The sequence below is a fragment of the Heterodontus francisci genome, chromosome 11, assembly GCF_036365525.1.
Source record: "Heterodontus francisci isolate sHetFra1 chromosome 11, sHetFra1.hap1, whole genome shotgun sequence".
Taxonomy (NCBI): domain Eukaryota; kingdom Metazoa; phylum Chordata; class Chondrichthyes; order Heterodontiformes; family Heterodontidae; genus Heterodontus; species Heterodontus francisci.
Window position 1 is genome coordinate 90672298 of NC_090381.1, and position 18284 is coordinate 90690581.

An 18284-nucleotide genomic window follows, 5' to 3' on the forward strand; every position below is an offset into this window, starting at 1 on the left:
TTTAGTGAAATAACAATAATTACTGTGCATTTTCTTTCTGAACTTAAACAAACCGATACTTATTTAAAAAAAGGAAACAGATAAAATATTGTAGAGCAGCAAACAAAAAGCTTTAGCATTCATTTAAAGAAATTTAAATAAAACATTCATTTACTTGACCCTCTCTCTACATTATCTCACTATCCTGCTCCCAAATGCTTTTCCTGGCTTTCCAAACTCAGACCTCCCTCCTTGACCCTCTCTGCATGCTGATCTCATGCTCTTCCCCGTGTCTTTACTCATCTTCTTTGGCCCTGCGTGCAAATTCTCAGTGTCTACACACAATATCACAGATTATGCAGAAATACCCTTTCCAGACTTTTTCCTACGCACGCAAATACACATACATTACTCAGTCTCTCCCAGTCTCAGCATACTCACTGAATCTCCAATCAAATGCAATGCACAAACTTTTAAATAATTTCCAAGATTTAATGCAGAAATAATTGATATATTTAAAATTATATCATGGGTATTTTATTGAGAAGAAATATGAGGAAGATGAGAATCATGTTCGGATGTCATTATTGCAATTAAAGTGGCTGCGTAAAAAAAAATCTGATGTTTGCATGGTTGGCAATGCTTAAATCAAACTTTCGTTAACTATTTACAGTACCCATAGCTTAAATACTAGGGCTATTTATAGAATAACATAACATAATAGCACTTTTATAATATATTTAAAATACAAACTAATGAATTTCTTGTGGTGTTGCTTACAACCAAAACATTTTAAAATGCATAACTAAATAATATAAATGTTCTAATCTAATAACTATTAGAATTCTGTGCAGTTGTACATACTGAGAAGACAAGGTCATGAGGTGAAAAGAAAAAAGTTAGCTTCGGGTATACATATAAATGGATAATCAGATGACCAGATTGATAGTCGGATTGATAGGAAGGCAGCCAGACAGAGAAACAGTCAAAAGATTCTACAACATGGTCAAAGGGATGAAGAACTGAATTCAGACACTGAGGGATGTACAGCAGTATCAACAGGTAGCCAATTGGGCAAATAATTGGGTTAGGCAGCCAAGCAGTCAAAGAAACAGGCACAAGGAGAAACGGACAGCATGGACCTTGCTGGAGTAGGGTGGAGAGATCAGTAGCATGATAGGCAGCAGGAGACATACAGAAATATATGTGGACAATGAAGCATTGAAGTCAACTATTGTGCAGCAGGACACAAGGCTGGTAGTGGAGGAAATTGACATCAACTATCACACTTGGTGTCAGAGTTCAACCAAGCAGTGAACTTTGGGCAAGTGGGTCAACCAGTGGCAGAGGAAAATAAAGGAAAGTACAAAGTGATAAAATGATTTACAAAAACAATATCAATAATCTTGAAACATTTAGTTAAGTTTATAATATGTTTATACTTGGAGACACCACAGCTTCAGATCAAAAATGGATTGACAGATGATTGCTTCATTCATAAACATGTAAAACCTATCTATGAAAGAAGACATAACAGAAGAAAATGTTTTAGCTAACATCAATATGCTTAAAATTGGTAGTAATGCTCCATCTGGCCCTTTATTATAGTGCAAAATGGGTATGGTCATGTGGCTCAGATATTTCATAGATAAGTTTTTTTCAATGAAGAATGCTCAAAATAGAGAAACTGCTTATAAAATCCTTCGGTTAGATGACAGGAAGTACTTATTTCCACAAATTGCCAGGACATGCAGTGCATATGTAGTCACTACAGCTCTTTAACAGAGAACTGAACAAGTTACTAAGAAAATAAGGCAAAAGAACATAAGAAATAGGAGCAGGAGTAGGCGATTTGGCCCCTCAAGCCTGCTATGCCAATCAATAAGATCAAGGCTGATCTGATTGTGGTCTTAACTCCCCTTTCCTACCTGCCCCTGATAACCCTTGACTCCCTTGTAGATCACAAATCTGTCTAACTCAGCGTTGAATATATTCAATGACCCAGCCTCCACTGCTCTCTCGGGTAGAGAATTCCAAAGATCAATAACCCTTAGAGAAGGAACTCCTCCTCCTCTCCATCTTAAATGGGATTCCTCTTATTTTGAAACTGTGCCCTCTAGTTCTAGATTCCCCAAACAAGGGGAAACATCATCTCAGCATCTACCCTGCCCTTCTTAAATAAGGAGACCAAAACTGTACGCCATACTTGAGGGGCTCAATTTTACAAGCCCTTCGGCATCAGGGATCGTGGTGGGAAGGGCCAGGAAAGTTCTTCCAGGAGAGGCCCGCCACGACCCGCAATGCTGAGAAGGCACCATCACATTTTACCGGCGGCGGCGAGGCCTCGGTTCGGCCACCCCCCACCCCCAGCAGAGCCTTTATTTCAACATGGTAATGAAAGGTCATGCATGCAAATTAACTTACCCTGTCCCGGCGGCCGGGCCATCTCACTTCGATATTCCAGCCACTGGCCATAATTCCCATACCTTCGGAACCCCATCTGGAGTTCTGAGGCATGACACTGGTGGGGAGGAGTGAAATTATCAGGGTGGGGGGGAGCGGGGAAAACACTTTTTATTGGCTGCAGGGGTGCGGTGGGAAGGACAAAAGTTACGAGGTTGGGGGGGAAGGTTCGGGTTGGGAATAAAAAGTTATGTTTGGGGATCTAAGCAAACATTGGTTGTGGGTGCGGCGGGAGGTGGTTGTGGGAAAGGGCCTCCAGCTTTCATTTAATTTTTTCAACATAATTCACCATCATATTACTTTAAAAATTCAAATCTCTTCTAAGGGCTTGAAGCCCTTTAAAAATGGCGCCGGCGCCTGTGTGATGGTGTTGGACACCGTTGCCGGGGACGGAGTGGCTGCCCCTCTACGTCATCGGGGGGGCAGCCGCTCCGCCCCCTCCATTTAAATGAGCCCCTGGACAAAATATTACAGGGGCTCAGCGACGGCGCATCTGCATGGGAAGATCGTTGAGATCGGAGTGCGCCACCGCGATTTGCGGCGCGCTCATAAATTTCAGCCCTAGGTGTGGTCTCACCATTGCCCTGTACAGTTGTAGCAAGACTTCCCTACTTTTATACTTCATCACCCTTGCAATAAATGCCAACATTCCACTTGCCTTCCTAATTGCTTGCTATACCTGTATGCTAACCTTTTGTGATTCATGTACGAGGACACCCAGATCCCTCTGTACTATAGCATTCTGCAGTCTCTCTCCATTTAAATAATATTCTGCTTTTCTATTCTTCCTACCAAAGTGGGCAACCTCACATTTTACCACATTATACTCCATCTTCCAAATTTTGCCCTCTCACTTCACCTATCTTTATCCCTTTACAGACTCTTTGTATCCTCCTCACAACTTGCTTTCCTACCTATTTTTGTATCATCAGCAAATTTGACTACAAGACACTTGGTTCCTTCATCAAGCCATTAATATAGTTAGTAAATAGTTGAGGCCCCAGCACTGATCCCTGTGGCACCCCACTAGTTACAGTTTGCCAACCTGAAAATGCCCCATTTATCCCGACTCTCTGTTTCCTGTGAGTTGGCCAATCCTCTATCCATGCTAATATATTATCCCCAACACCATGAGCTCTTATCATATGCAGTAACCTTTTATGTGGCACCTTATTGAATACCTTTTGGAAATCCAAATACACTACATCTACAGATTCTCTTTTATCCACTCTGCTTGTTACATCCTCAAAGAACACTAATAAATTTGTCAAACATGATTTCCCTTTCACCAAACCATGTTGACTCTGCCTGATTGCATTATGATTTTCTAAATGTCCAGCTACTACTTCCTTAATAATAGATTCCAGCATTTTCCCAATGACAGATGTTAGGCTAACCGGGTTATAGTTTCCTTCTTTCTGTCTCCCTCCTTTCTTGAATGGAGGTGTTACATTTGCAGTTTTCCAACCCACTGGGACCTTTGCAGAATCTGGGGAATTTTGGAAGATTACAACCAATGAATCCATTATCTCTGCGGTTACTTCTTTTAAGACCCTAGAATGCAGGCCAACAGGTCCAGAGAACTTGTCAGCCTTTAGTCCCATTAGTTTTCCTAGTACTTTTTCTCGAGTGATAGTTGTTGTTTTAAGTTCCTCCCTTCATTTTGCCCCTTGATTTTCTACTATTCATAGAGATAGAAAGAGGCCGTTCAGACCATCATATCCATGCCTGTTCTCCACAAAGCAATCCAATCAGTCCCACTCATTCACTCGATCCCCGTAGCCCTCCCCTTTATTTCCTTCAAGTGTCCATCCAATTTTCTTTTGAAATCATTGATTGTCTCTGTTTCTAACACACTCGTGGGCAACAAGTTCCAGGTCATTACATTTGCATAAAAATGTTCTTCCTCACATTCCACCTGGATCTCTTGCCCAATACCTTCAATTTGTGTCCCCTAGTCTTTGTACCATCAGTTAATGGGAACAGACTTATCTAAGCCTGTCATAATCTTGTACATCTCTATCAAATCTTCCCTCAATCTCCTCTGCTCTAGGAAGAACAACCCCAGATTTTCCAACCTAACTTTGTAACTAAATTCCTCATCCCTGAAACCATTCTGGTAAATCTCCTCTGCATCCTCTCAAGGACCCTTACATCCTTCCTAAGGTGTGGTGAACAGAACTGAACGCAATACTGTAGTTGGGGCTTAACCAGAGTTTTATAAAGGTACAGCATAACTTCCCGGCTTTTTTACTCAGTGCCTCTATTTATGAAGCCCAAGATCCCATATGCTTTGCTAACTACTCTATCAATATGTCCTGCCACCTTCAATGCACATTCTTGGGTTTTTTTGCATCTTCTTCTGTGAAGACAGATACAAAATATTGTTCAAAGTCTCTGCCATTTCCTTGATTCCCATTATTAATTCCCCAGTCTCATCTTCCAAGGGATCAACATTTACTTTAGCTACTCTCTTTCTTTTATTTCCAGGTATAGGGGATGAGTTGTTAATTAGCTTGGATTGTAATGGGTCATGGACAGCTGCAGACAGCTGGGGCTTGCTCAGTTGCCTTCAGGGGTCAAAGAGGAAATTTTGCAGAGATTTCTTGAAACGGTTACATGTTTTTTGCATTCTTTTTGTCTCTTTCAGAAGTGTATTGGGTTACAGTTTTGCCTGGCATGGAATGGGCTTAATGGATTTGATCATGTTTTTTCACCCTTCTTTTTCTCTGTTTGATTGAACAATCAAAATTTGTTTCTTCTTTCCCTCTACAGAACATTAAATAGCATTATGCAAGGATTCTTCTAACATTTTCTGGAGTAATTCTAAAAGCAGAAGGGTGTATACTATATCTTAGCTGATGTCTTACAATAACAGCCAACAAGTACAGCAAGAAAAACAAGGATTGGTGCTGCGGAGGAGAAAATTGGTGAGTGGGGAAGAGAGCAGGCCTTTACATTTTGTAAAGTGTTCTAAATACTCACAGCAGCTATATTTTAGAAAATAAATATCTTTACATGTTTCTGAGTTCTGAGTGTAAACAGTAGCAGGAAGGACTGCACCAATATTCACATTTGAAAGGAGATTCAAATACAAGTCCTGAAATTTAACATTTAATTAGGAAATGGAAAGAAAATATATTGTATAGGGTTGGGGAGGAGTGGCAATCAGTTAAACAACATACATTGAACAGGGTAGAGTAAAATGAAACATACATGCACACACACAAGGGAGCAAGACAGGCACTGAACAAGAGATATGGAATGAAAAGGAATAGACCGCATCACAAAATTGAATATTTATGTGAAGATTATTTGTTTTTTCTTGTAGCTATTATAACTATCTATCCTGGATGGTAAATAGTGTAATACACTGCTAATTCAAAGCATGAAGATGCCTCTGCTCTTCTCCCCACCTTTTTCAACGCAACATTCCACGTTATTCATGAGAAAGATCTATAGCACTCACTCATGAAGTGAAAATCAATGTTATGCGGATCACGTTCAGATATCCACTGACAAAACAAATTTAGTGTGCGAAGAAAGGAGGTTTCTTTCTGATGAGGGCATGTCATACAACTCCATGGAGAGAATAAACTGCTTTGTAGATGACTATATAAGTATCACCTTGAAAAGAACATGCTACAATTAATGAGGTCATATAGTTGAGGTCTGAAAGGATAGAGTTCACAATCATTATATTCATTGAATTTGACTAATAATTAACCTTTAGCAAACTGCAACAGTGTGCGATGAAGCTGCGCATTCTGCAAAGGCCTAAAACTTCAGAGTCTAAACTTTCTGTTCTTTGGAGATTAGGAATAAACCAAAACAAAAGCTTTTCAAAGCTTGTATTTTCTAATGAGTTATAATAAAAGAGCCTGATTTTTTACTTGAGCACTTGAGATGATAAATAGCTTGATGTTGGAGTTTAAATGGGTCAGACAATCTGTGAGCATAAATGAGGTCTAAAATGTAACGCAAAAGTAAAATACTGTGGATGCTGGAAATCTGAAATAAAAACTGAAAATGCCTGAAATACTCAGCTAGTCTGGCAGCATCTATGGACACAGAAACAGAGTTAACATGTTAGGTCAATCACCTTTCAGCAGAACTGGGAAAAGTTAGAAATGTAATAGGTTTTAAGCAAGTGAATGCGGGGACGGTGGTAAAAGAACTGAAGGGAATGTCTGTGATAGGGTGGAAGACAGGAGAGATTAAATGACAAAAGAGTTGGTGGTGCAAGGCCAAAGGAAGTGGTAATGGGACAAATAAACAAACAAGAGGTGTGAATGGCAGAATCATGAACAACTGCCATCCAAAAGCAAAATCAAGAGAAAAAGAGAGTAAAACTGAAACCGAAACCATTCCGGCAATAGTACTGAAGACCTGTGCTCCAGTACTTGCCGCGCTCCTAGCCAAGCTGTTCCAATACAGCTACAACACTGGCATCCACCCTGCAATGTGGAAAATTGCCCTGGTATGTCCTGTACACAAAAAGCAGGACAAGTCCAACCCGGCCAATTACCACCCCATCAGCCTACTCTCAATCATCAGTAAAGTGATGGAAGGTGTTATCAACAGTGCCATCAAGAGGCACTTGCTTAGCAATAACCTGCTCAGTGACGCTCAGTTTGGGTTCCGCCAGGGCCACTCAGCTCCTGACCTCATTACAGCCTTGGTTCAAACATGGATAAAAGAGCTGAACTCAAGAGGTGAGGTGAGAGTGACTGCCCTTGACATCAAGGCAGCATTTGACCGAGTATGGCATCAAGGAGCCCTAGCAAAACTGAGGTCATTGGGAATCAGGAGGAAAACCCTCCGCTGGCTGGAGTCATACCTAGCGCAAAGGAAGATGGTTGTGGTTGTTGGAGGTCAATCATCTGAGCTCCAGGACATCACTGCAGGAGTTCCTCAGGGTAGTGTCCTAGGCCCAACCATCTTCAGCTGCTTCATCAATGACCTTCCTTCAATCATAAGGACAGGTGGGGATGTTCGCTGATGAGTTCACAATGTTCAGCACCATTTGCGACTCCTCAGATACTGAAGCAGTCTGTGTAGAAATGCAGCAAGACCTGGACAATATCCAGGCTTGGGCTGATAAGTGGCAAATAACATTCACGCCACACAAGTGCCAGGCAATGACCATCTCCAACAAGAGAGAATCTAACCATCTCCCCTTGTCATTCAACGGCATTACCATCGCTGAATCCCCCACTATCAACATCCTAGGGGCTACCATTGACCAGAAACTGAACTGGAGTAGCCATATAAATACCGTGGCTACAAGAGCAGGTCAGAGGCTAGGAATCCTGAGGCGAGTAACTCACCTCCTGACTCCCCAAAGCCTATCTATTATCTACAAGGCACAAGTCAGGAGTGTGATGGAATACTCTCCACTTGCCTGGATGGGTGCTGCTCCAACAACACTCAAAAAGCTCGACACCATCCAGGACAAAGCAGCCCACTTGATTGGCACCCCATCTACAAACATTCACTCCCTCCACCACTGACGCACAGTGGCAGCAATGTGTACCAATCTACAAGATGCACTGCAGAGATGCACCAAGGCTCCTTAGACAGCACCTTACAAACCCGCGACCTCTACCAACTAGAAGGACAAAGGCAGCAAATACATGGGAACACCACCACCTGCAAGTTCCCCTCCAAGTCACACACCATCCTGACTTGGAACTATAGTGCCGTTCCTTCACTGTCGCTGGGTCAAAATCCTGGAACTCCCTTCCTAACAGCACTGTAGGTATACCCACCCCAAATGGACTGCAGCGGTTCAAGAAGGCAGCTCACCACCACCTTCTCAAGGGCAATTAGGGATGGACAATAAATGCTGGCCTCGCCAGCGACGTCCACATCCCTGAATGAATAAAAAAAAAGAAACAAAATGGGGGCAGAGATTCCGTCTGAAATTGTTGAACTCACTGTTGAGTCTGGTAGATTGTAAAGCACCTAATCAAAAAATGAGGTGCTGTTCCTCAAGCTTACATTGAGCTTCATTGAAACACAGTAGGAGGCTGATGAGAGAGAGGTCAGCTTGAGAACAATGTGCAGAATTAAAATGGCAGGCTACCGGAAACTCGGGGTAATGCTTGCAGACTAAGCGGAGGTTTTCTGCAAAGCGGTCACCCATTCTGCATTTGGTCCCCACAATGTACAACAGACTACATTGTGAGCAGCAAATACTGCATACTAAATCGAAAAAAATGCACATAACTTGCTGTTTCACCTGCAAGGAGAGTTTGGGGCCTTGGATGGTGAGGAAAAAGGCTGTAAAAGTGCAGGTGTTGCATCTCCTGTGCGAATAGTCCTAAACAAAGGTCTCTGTTTTATCCCCTTATGCCCCCAGCTCAATGCATTTTTAACTAGCCATAATGCTGAGCCCTTCGTTCTTTGCCTCCGCCTCCGCTCGCAGTCCTTTGGCCAGGAGTTCTCCCCCCACCCCCCCACACTTGAAACCTATTATATTTCTAACTTTTCCCAGTTCTGATGAAAAGTCATGGACCTGAATCGTTAATTTTGTTTCTCTCTCTACAGGTGCTGACTGACCTGCTGAGTATTTCCAGCATTTTCTCTTTTTATTTCTAAAATAAAATGCTCTGTTTGCCACCATGTAAATTACTGCTGCGTTCGATGGAATATTATTGGTCACTATTCTTGGTTGGATGTTGGGGCAGGATGGGGGAGGGTGTTGCATGTGCTTTTTGTAATTCAGGCATATTTAGAGATCTTTTCTATATCCTATTGTGAATTATTTATTAAAAAAAACTTTTTCCATGGATCAGTGTGAACTGTTTTCTCTCACTAATATGAACAGAATCTGGCCTTCCTCTACTTAATATGAATATTGTGGATTTAGGGCATCCACCATGTACAATGGATCAATTTTGCTGGGAAAATAACAGCGAAACAAACAACGCTCATCGTTATTCATGCACAAATTGGACAGCAGCTTATGTCAAGTGCACAGGCACGGAAGTTTAGATGTTGCTATCACTCTTCCATAAACTGCACGAAAACAGCATCTCGTCATCTGGCTCTCCATTCAAACCTATTGTACAGTGTGAAGTTCCTGTACTTTACGTCATAGATGTGACTGAAACTCGCCACAGTAAGTTGAGGCTTGTCTATTCTAGTCTAAGTATCCTATTAATGATGTGGTAAGGCGGGCAGCCATAAAGACAGGGCTAAATTGTGGCGAGTCGAAGAGACTTAGTAGTTGGCAGGAAAAAAGACAGAGGCGCAAGGGGAGAGCCAACTGTGCAACAGCCCCAACAAACAAATTTCTCTGCAGCACCTGTGGAAGAGCCTGTCACTCCAGAATTGGCCTTTATAGCCACTCCAGGCGCTGCTTCACAAACCACTGACCACCTCCAGGCGCGTATCCATTGTCTCTCGAGATAAGGAGGCCCAAAAGAAGAAGTCTTGATTGCTGCCAAACAGCCTCTCTGAAGATTAACTTTTACAAATGTGGAGTCTCATTCCTTCAGCTTTTAATTATTGTTGGAGATTTTTTAAAAATAGAAATGAGTTTACTTTTACTTTCAGTCTCTTTTATCTCCTCTCGTATTCCAATTTTTTCTTTCCCTTTCTTTATTTCTGTTCTGTTTCTCATTTGGCATTGAATTAAGTAATCTAACTTACACTTCCTGGTTCAGACTCTGTGGGTGTGATTTCAATTCTGGTGTCGGGACCCCAACATCGCATTCATTTCTAGGTGCATTTGCTCCGATTTTAATTGAAAATTAAGTTAATTGGCCCAGAATTGCTTTTGCCATCCAATTAGCGGTGGCGGAAGCAGGAAGGAGGCGAGACACAGGAAGCAGCGGGCCCAATTTAAAGGGTCAGTGGCCACCATTGCTGTGGTTGCCATTCGTCTGAAGCATGGAAGGAGGAGCTGAGCAGAGGCAGCAGTGGGTACGGAGGGCACTTGTACCAGGCAACTCCCCATTTTTCCTCACTTGAGGTGCTGCTGGAGGTGGCAATAGCACGGAGACATATCCTTTACCCTGCCAGTGGCACGAGGAAGCCTGCAACGCACACCAAGAAGCCATGGTTGGAGGTGGCTCATGAGGTCAGCAGCAGAGGAGTGGTGAGGAGGAACTGGGTCCAGTGCAGGAAATGTGTCAATGACCTGCTTAGTTCCAGCAAAGTGAGTCCAAAGATAGACCCTGATGGCATATCTCCTGGTCAGCAGTCACCAAAGTGCAAATGTGAGGGCCATCCTAAGAGCACATAGAGTTCTCCTGACCATAGGAGAGATGTGTGCATGACATCATTAATGACCCATAAGCATAGTTCATAACCCGAGCGCTACTGGACAATAGGCCACAGTGACAATTGCAATATCTCATGCAATTAAAAGCTGCAAGTGATGAGGGAGAGAGGCATCACCCTATGAGCATCTTTCTTCACTGCACATACCAAACAGGAGAACAGTGCCAGGGAGAGCAAGAGAGCACGTTTGGACAGTGGGGTCCTCCAGCTCGCATCACTAATGCATTTTGACTTGCTGACCCTTGATCTGGCCAAAAAGGTAAGCCACAGCGACATTGGAGATGGAGAAATGGGAGTCCAACATAGACAGGATGAAAAGATCTCAACATCTCCGGGTTTAGGGGATGCACAGCAATCCTCTCCATGCAACAAGCTGTCAATGTATAAGCTGTCTTCTCATTATTTCAAGCAGCAGAAGCATCTGTTGATTGTGCTGATTTCTCATGATCGCCTTCTCTTATGTCCACCCTCATGTTCTGGAGGTGTCAGAGGAGGAAGACACATCGGAGCCTGCACTGTCACATCTTTCTGGCTCACCCTCCACCAAAGCAGAAACTTGCACCTCGGTGGGTCCTTGCATGTTATTAGAGATGGTAGCAGAGGGTGAAGCACACTTCACTTCATAGCAGGAGTATATGTGGGAGGCAGAGTCAGCTGTGCCCAGTGCCCCTCAGAAGATGGAAGATAGGGCACAGGGAGTCATGAAACAGGTGGCTCTACCTGGATAATCGGTGTGAGATGTGTGTCCACATGTCAGATATGTGAAGCACTGCGGAGTCATGGGATGAGAATGGAGTCCATTCATCTGATGTGCTCCACACTGTCTCAGTGCTTTCAATTCATGAGCCCGTCCTTTGAGAGAGTAGCCAACTTCATGGAGGGCCATGTGCAGCATCACTCACAGTGGATGCAGCAGAATGCATACCACAGTCTGTAGCATTGACTGCTCGGTCAGTGGTGCAAATGGTGCAAAGAAGTATGGAATGGGTGCCGGCTGCACCCCAACTGGTGGTTCTCACCAGCTACCAAGAATGCCAAGGAAGGGCTGAGGAGACAACAGATTATATGCCATTTGCCAGATCTTTGCCCACTCACTTAACCTATCTATGTCCCTTTGTAACCTCCTTATGTCCACTTCACAACTTACTTTCCTACCTATCTTTACGTCATCAGCAAATTTAGTAACCATACCTTTGATCCCTTCATCCAAGTCATTTTTATAATTGTAAAAGTTGAGGCTCCAGCACTGATCCCTGTGGCACACCACTCGTTACATCTATGGGCCTATATTCTCTGGAGTTTAGAAGAATGGGAGGCGATTTACTTGAGAGATACAAGGTTCTGAAAGGGCTTAATAGGGTGGAAGCTGAGAGATTGTTTCCGCTGCTCGGGGAATCTAAACCACAGGGGCACGGTCTCAGGAGAAGGGGCTGATCATTCAGGATTGAGATGAGGAGAAATTACTACACTTAAAGGGTTGTGAATCTTTGGTATTCTCTACCCCAGAGGGTTGTGGATGCTCCATACACATTTGAACGTTGAATACATTTAAGGCTGGGATAGATAGATTTTTGGTCTGGCAGAGAAACAAGGGATATGGGGAGTGGGCAGGAATGTGGAATTGAAGCCTAAGATCAGCTGTGATCGTATTGCATGGTGGAGCAGACTTGATGGGCCATATGGTCTACTTCTGCTCCTATTTCTTGTGTTCTTGTGATCATTTTGCCAACCATGTCAACAGAAAGCTCAGAAAATCGTCAGTTAGTTACAATGGAACTTGTGGATGCTTTTGCAAGTGCCAAGATACCATTGGAAAAACTTGATCACTCAAAGCTGTGGGCATTCATTCAATGTAATGCGCAAAATGGTGGTTGCTTGCCAAGTGCAAATAAACTATGACAGGATTATCTACCAAAGGTTTTTGCTACACATTGTGAGATGAAGTCTCAGATTGACGCATGAGCCTTTTCAATTATTTGTGATGAGTCCACTGATGAGCAAGACAATTATGTGCTGCACGTTTTGTTTGATTTTATGTCAGGTAAGGCTGAAATGTACAGTCAGGAAAGCTAACAAGAGTGCTCACAGACTGCATCCACTTAGAAGCTGCTAATTACATCACATTTTCCCAAGCGATAATCAAAACTGTTTCTAAATACGGTGCAGATTTCAACAAAGTGTCTGCTTTCATTAGCGATAATACAACTTACATGACAAAATCTTTCAAAACTGTGCTCCAACTGTGTAATGCCTAATGCTGTCCATATTACATGCAAAGAACGTTTAATTTCTCTTGTCAGTGAGCTGTGGAAAAGCGAGTTTGGTAAAGTCAACAAACTAGTCAGATACATTAAAAAGATCTTTAAACACTGCCCTAGCCACAAGCTTCAATATATTGTAAATGTGGCTGAAATGGCTGAAATTGGGGAACAAAACATTGTCTGTCCTCCAAGTTGGAATTCTTGGTTTTGGGCAGTACAGTATCATGCAGCTCACCTGAAATACTACTCAGTCTTCATCTCAGAGGAACTCATATTGACACTAAAAACACAGGTTTTAACAAACATTGTAACCCTTCTAAACAATGCTCAGCTTAACGAGGAGGTTCAGTTTGTTGCCAAGAATGCTACAAGCCTAATGGATTTAATCACTTGGTTTGAATCTCGACATGTCACAATCCACAAAGTTTACAATAAAGTGATGGATCTACTGTTTTTATTTTATTTAGAGATACAGCACTGAAACAGGCCCTTCGGCCCACCGAGTCTGTGCCAACCAACAACCACCCATTTATACTAACCCTACAGCAATCCCATATTCCCTACCACCTACTAGGGGCAATTTACAACAGCCAATTTACCTATCACCTACAAGTCTTTGGCTGTGGGAGGAAACTGGAGCACCCGGCGAAAACCCACGCAGTCACAGGGAGAACTTGCAAACTCCGCACAGGCAGTACCCAGAATTGAACCCAGGTCCCTGGAGCTGTGAGGCTGCGGTGCTAACCACTGCGCCGCCCCTTCTGGGCTGAAGCACAGTCAAACGAACAACACTCTGAGATGCTGAATTAAATGCCTGTGCTCAACAGGTGTTTTCTTGAATGGGAAAGAAGCTCAAACAATATTACTGCTGCGGGGAAGAGTCAATCAGTGAAGGAAAAACAGCTCCCAGGTTTCAGCAACCTTCTGTGGCATTCCTGAAAGCTGTGCATATCTTTGACCCCGCACAGTTGCACTTGTTGCTGGTGGATTTAAACTCATTTGATGTGATTCCTGGCTTTCACAAGAACTGTAGGCTGGAGAGTCCTGCTTATAAAAGCACTGCAAAAGAAGCAGATTGTACTTTGCCTGCACTGCAGTTTTAGAACTCTGGAATGCAGATTCCCCTGCCTTGCAAGGCTAGCACAGCGCTGTCTGACAATTCCAACAAACTATGTATGGGGAGAGAACTGTGTCTAAACATGGACAGGTGTTCACAGTGCAGAGACAGGGAATGAAGAGAGAGAGTGAGCAGGTTGCTCCATGCTCACATTCAACAATTGACTTCAGTGAGTAAAGAATGTGACCTGTTTATAGCCAGCTTTTTACAATATTTTTTGAATATACAATAAATACCATGTGAAACTAGAAACCTCCCTTGTCTTTTTTTGTTTTAAATAATTTGTTTTCATGGTTTGTTGTGACACTATGAAATTTCCAATTTAAATATGTGAAATCACGAAATTCACGATTCTTAAAATGCTGTGGCCCTGAAATTTGTAAAATTTGACTATGAATTTGGTAGGGTCCTACTTACAAAAAAAAATTCCAAGCTGGCCCTTAATGAGCTGACAACAGGCTTGTCAAGAGCCTTAACTGTCCATTTATTCATATTGGGCAGGTTACTTCTTCTGGCTGTGCCCAGAGCCCTTTAAACTTTGAGCATGTCGGTTTTGCAATGGGAAACTGGCAAGCAGACCCAAGGTAAAAACAAGAAATGCTGGAAATACTCAGCAGGTCTGGCAGCATCCGTGGAGAGAGAAGCAGAGTTAACGTCTCAGGTCAGTGACCCTTCTTCAGAACTGCAGACCCGAGGGGCAGGTTTAAGTGACAGCCCGCCTCTGTTCCTGCCCTCGCATTTAAATAAAAATCCCGCACTGTGCTCCTGATTAGAGTGATTTTTCAATCTGATTGGTTAAGGAGATCCACAGTTTCTTGCCCTGTTCACACAAGTTCAAGATACTCCATAGAGGGCTATTTGTATGACAGCAACTTTCTGTGCAAAAACCTCATCGAAAGTCTGTGGGCAAGTGCAAGTTGAATGAATGGCTGGTGCCATTCGTTTGCCACGCAAAGCAAAAGGTAGCCTAATGTTTATCAAATGAATGGAGCTAATTTGATAGCATATGAGTGGCTTCATACTTGCGAATAACTTGTGACAATGTAACCCCCTGTGTGTTTATTTGGTGATTAAAATAGAAATGATCAATTAGAGTTCACATAAAAGATTTGACAATAACAGTAAGATGGAAGATGGCAAAGCATATAAGAGCAGGAGTAGACAGAACCATTTATTAATGGCAAACAGTTCTATACAGACATAATTGAGCTTCTTCAGTACAAAATCAAAGGACAAAGTTGTTGTTCACAGGGGAATATTCTTAGAATGGTTGAACTCCTGTATTCATCGTGATGTACTTGAGATTTTTTTTATTAAGTCATGGAGTTTAGTTATAATGAAAGTTTGTAATAACAGTTGGCTCTAACAAATAGTTTGTAAAAAACTGGGAGGATGATAGTAATAGAATTTGTTATGGAAAGGGGCTGAATATAAAAAAAACTTGCATTTATATGGTGCCTTATCACACGATCAAAAATAACCCAAAATGCTTCAGATATAATGAATTACATTGAAGTGTGTACTAACTGTCATTATATAGGCACATGTAGCAGTCTTTTTGCACTCAGCAGGGCCCCACAGATAACCATGAAGTGAATAATCATCGAATCTGCTTCTGATTGCTTTGGTCGAGAATGAAATCAATGGAAGATTTAGAGTCCAGTTTAATATATCATCTGAAGCACAATACCTAAAACAATGCAGCTCTTCATTTATGTGGCAGCCTACATTATGTACTTAAGTTCTGGAGTGGAGCTTCAACCCACAACCCTTTTGATTCAAGAGGAGATAATGCTACACATGCTTGAGTGCTATTTAATAAAGAAGGTTCGACTTGTAACATTTTCTTGCTTTTTTTTTCTTTCCTTCCCTTCTGTTTTTCTTGTTTCCTTTCATGTTCTGCATGTTAGTCAGAGTATAATCCCAAGTGGGAATTTTATCTCAGAAAATAAACTGAATTATATGACTCCCAATTTGAAGTTAACATAAATTCAATTACTGGCTTTTGTTTGAAAGAAAAAAAGTCATTCATTTTTCAACTCATACATAGGGAATACTCATGAAAAGCCAGATCTAGGAGTTGCTTCCTAGCCAATTCTATCATGTGCATTTGAGCAAGTTCCTCATTGCTATGAGGTTCATGACTATCTAAAAATCATATTTTACTCACGAATGTAGAGTTGACATTTCATTTCCCAGATTGCATACAACTTCTTGTTGTTGAATATTATTGGAGACATTTCTCAGTTAGCAGTTTACTGAAATAATTGTTAGCACCCTCCAGTTGAAGATATCTGATCTTTCTTTTACCCTATATTTACAGAAAAGGGAACTGTATAGATTAGAAGTTTTATTCAAACAAGAGGCACAGAAACAATTTTCTCAACTGAAGTGGCTGTGTTTAGTAAAGAGATAATTTATCTCAAATAAATACACTGATCAATTCAGGAAAACACACACAACAGGTGTTTTTTAATATTAAATTTGTGACTCCTGTTAAATTTGAAATTTATCATATTGCAACACCATAGCCAAAGCTACAATAGCTCTGCTCTCTCCATCTGCTATTGTACACTTTCTGCATACCATCAATGATAAACTAATTGTTTTGTGTAAATAAATTTATGTTGTCAGCTCCAGTACTCAGTGGGAACATTCACTGCCCATTGTGGCACAGAGCTGTACAGACTGGGAAAGTCTCGGGTATGGCTCCCATACTATGTCAAGTTCACTCACTTCAACTACGATGGCAATAAAGTGGGTTACTATTTATCTCATTGTCCTTGTTTTAGGGAGATACAAAAATAAAACCAGCCAAAGACCTATACAAGGATAGTGTATGTGCATGGACCAATGGTGATCAGGTTATGCATAGATTTTGCCTTTTGTACAATATCCTGCTGTAACACACACTGCCTATTCTTGCCCATAAAGAATAGCCATTTGAGTGAGGTACTAGAGGGCTACTGGCACCAGTGGAATTGTACCAATTGTACCCTCACGTGATTCAGCACTTTCAGAAGCAGCAGGAAGAACATTAAAAATAATTTATTATCTTTGTATTAAATCCTGGTGCTAAGTATTGAGTGGCTATAAGGTGTCCCTGAAATATTACATAGAATAACATAAAATTTCATATGCTCAAAGTTGCATTCAATTGAGGTGCATGAATGATACCAATATGACTTCATGCTAAAACATTGAATACTGTTTTCAGGTAAAAGGCAGAACAGACAATTGAAATTAAATCTAAAAATGGCTGAAACATGTATTGGAAGGAAATCACTGAAAGATTTTTCTGGTGCTAACCTTCATTACTCATGTAATTTGAGTGGTGATCAGTTTGAAACACTACATGGCTGTGCAAGAAACGGGATGGGGGAAGACTTTATGGGAACGTCAGTTAAACATTCTGGTTGAACATTTATTTCAAATATTTCTGCAGAAAGTACAGCCATAAGGTTACAAATTTGGTTATTACAAATATTTATTTGTAACAAAAGTTACGGACAGATGGGAAATGATAGGGGTGGTTTCTCTTGTTCACCCCTCAATTGACTGAAGACAGCATTTTATTAGAAATGCGTTTTAACCCCTGAGCATTTTAATAGTCAACAAACAGATAAAGGTTTTCTCGTAGGTTTAAAGAAAGATAAATGTTTATTATACGACACCCAAAAATATTCGCAACTTCACCCACGTTCAGATGCACAGAGATACACACACAAGAAAAGATAGAGTTTAGGTCTGATGGGTTTGAAAAGAGTTCACTATAAACCTAGCGTTCTTTCCCAGGGATGAAGATTTAAAAGAACAGCGCAAGCCTGTTTTTCCTTTTTCCTGGTTCACTGAAGACAAAATTTGGAAAGTTTCAGGAGGGCCAATGCTTTGTTACAGATTTCCTTTTGTTGTATCTCGGTCACAGTCCAATGTCGAAAACCCTGGTACAATTTCTTAGGTACAGAGTTCAAAGCCACTTCCTGTCTCTGCCTACTTGTAATTCAAAAATGATACTCTAGGCAGTGTCCTTCTTCTTCTGCTGGAGCAGATGGAATCTCTCTCTCACTGGCTCTGCCGTTGTCTGCCCAGCATATACCTTTATTAAGGTCCCTATCAGACCCCTGGTTTCTGTGTTGTGACAATGGTTTCTCTTTACCGTTGTCCTCATAAAT

At 41.7% G+C, this 18284-nt stretch overlaps 1 protein-coding gene across 4 annotated transcripts in view; it reads right to left on the bottom strand.

Annotated features, from left to right (window-relative positions):
* The window catches only part of mecom (MDS1 and EVI1 complex locus), an 815679-nt gene that overhangs the window by 152403 nt on the left and 644992 nt on the right, over positions 1–18284 (bottom strand). The gene's annotated exons all lie outside the window — the stretch shown is intronic.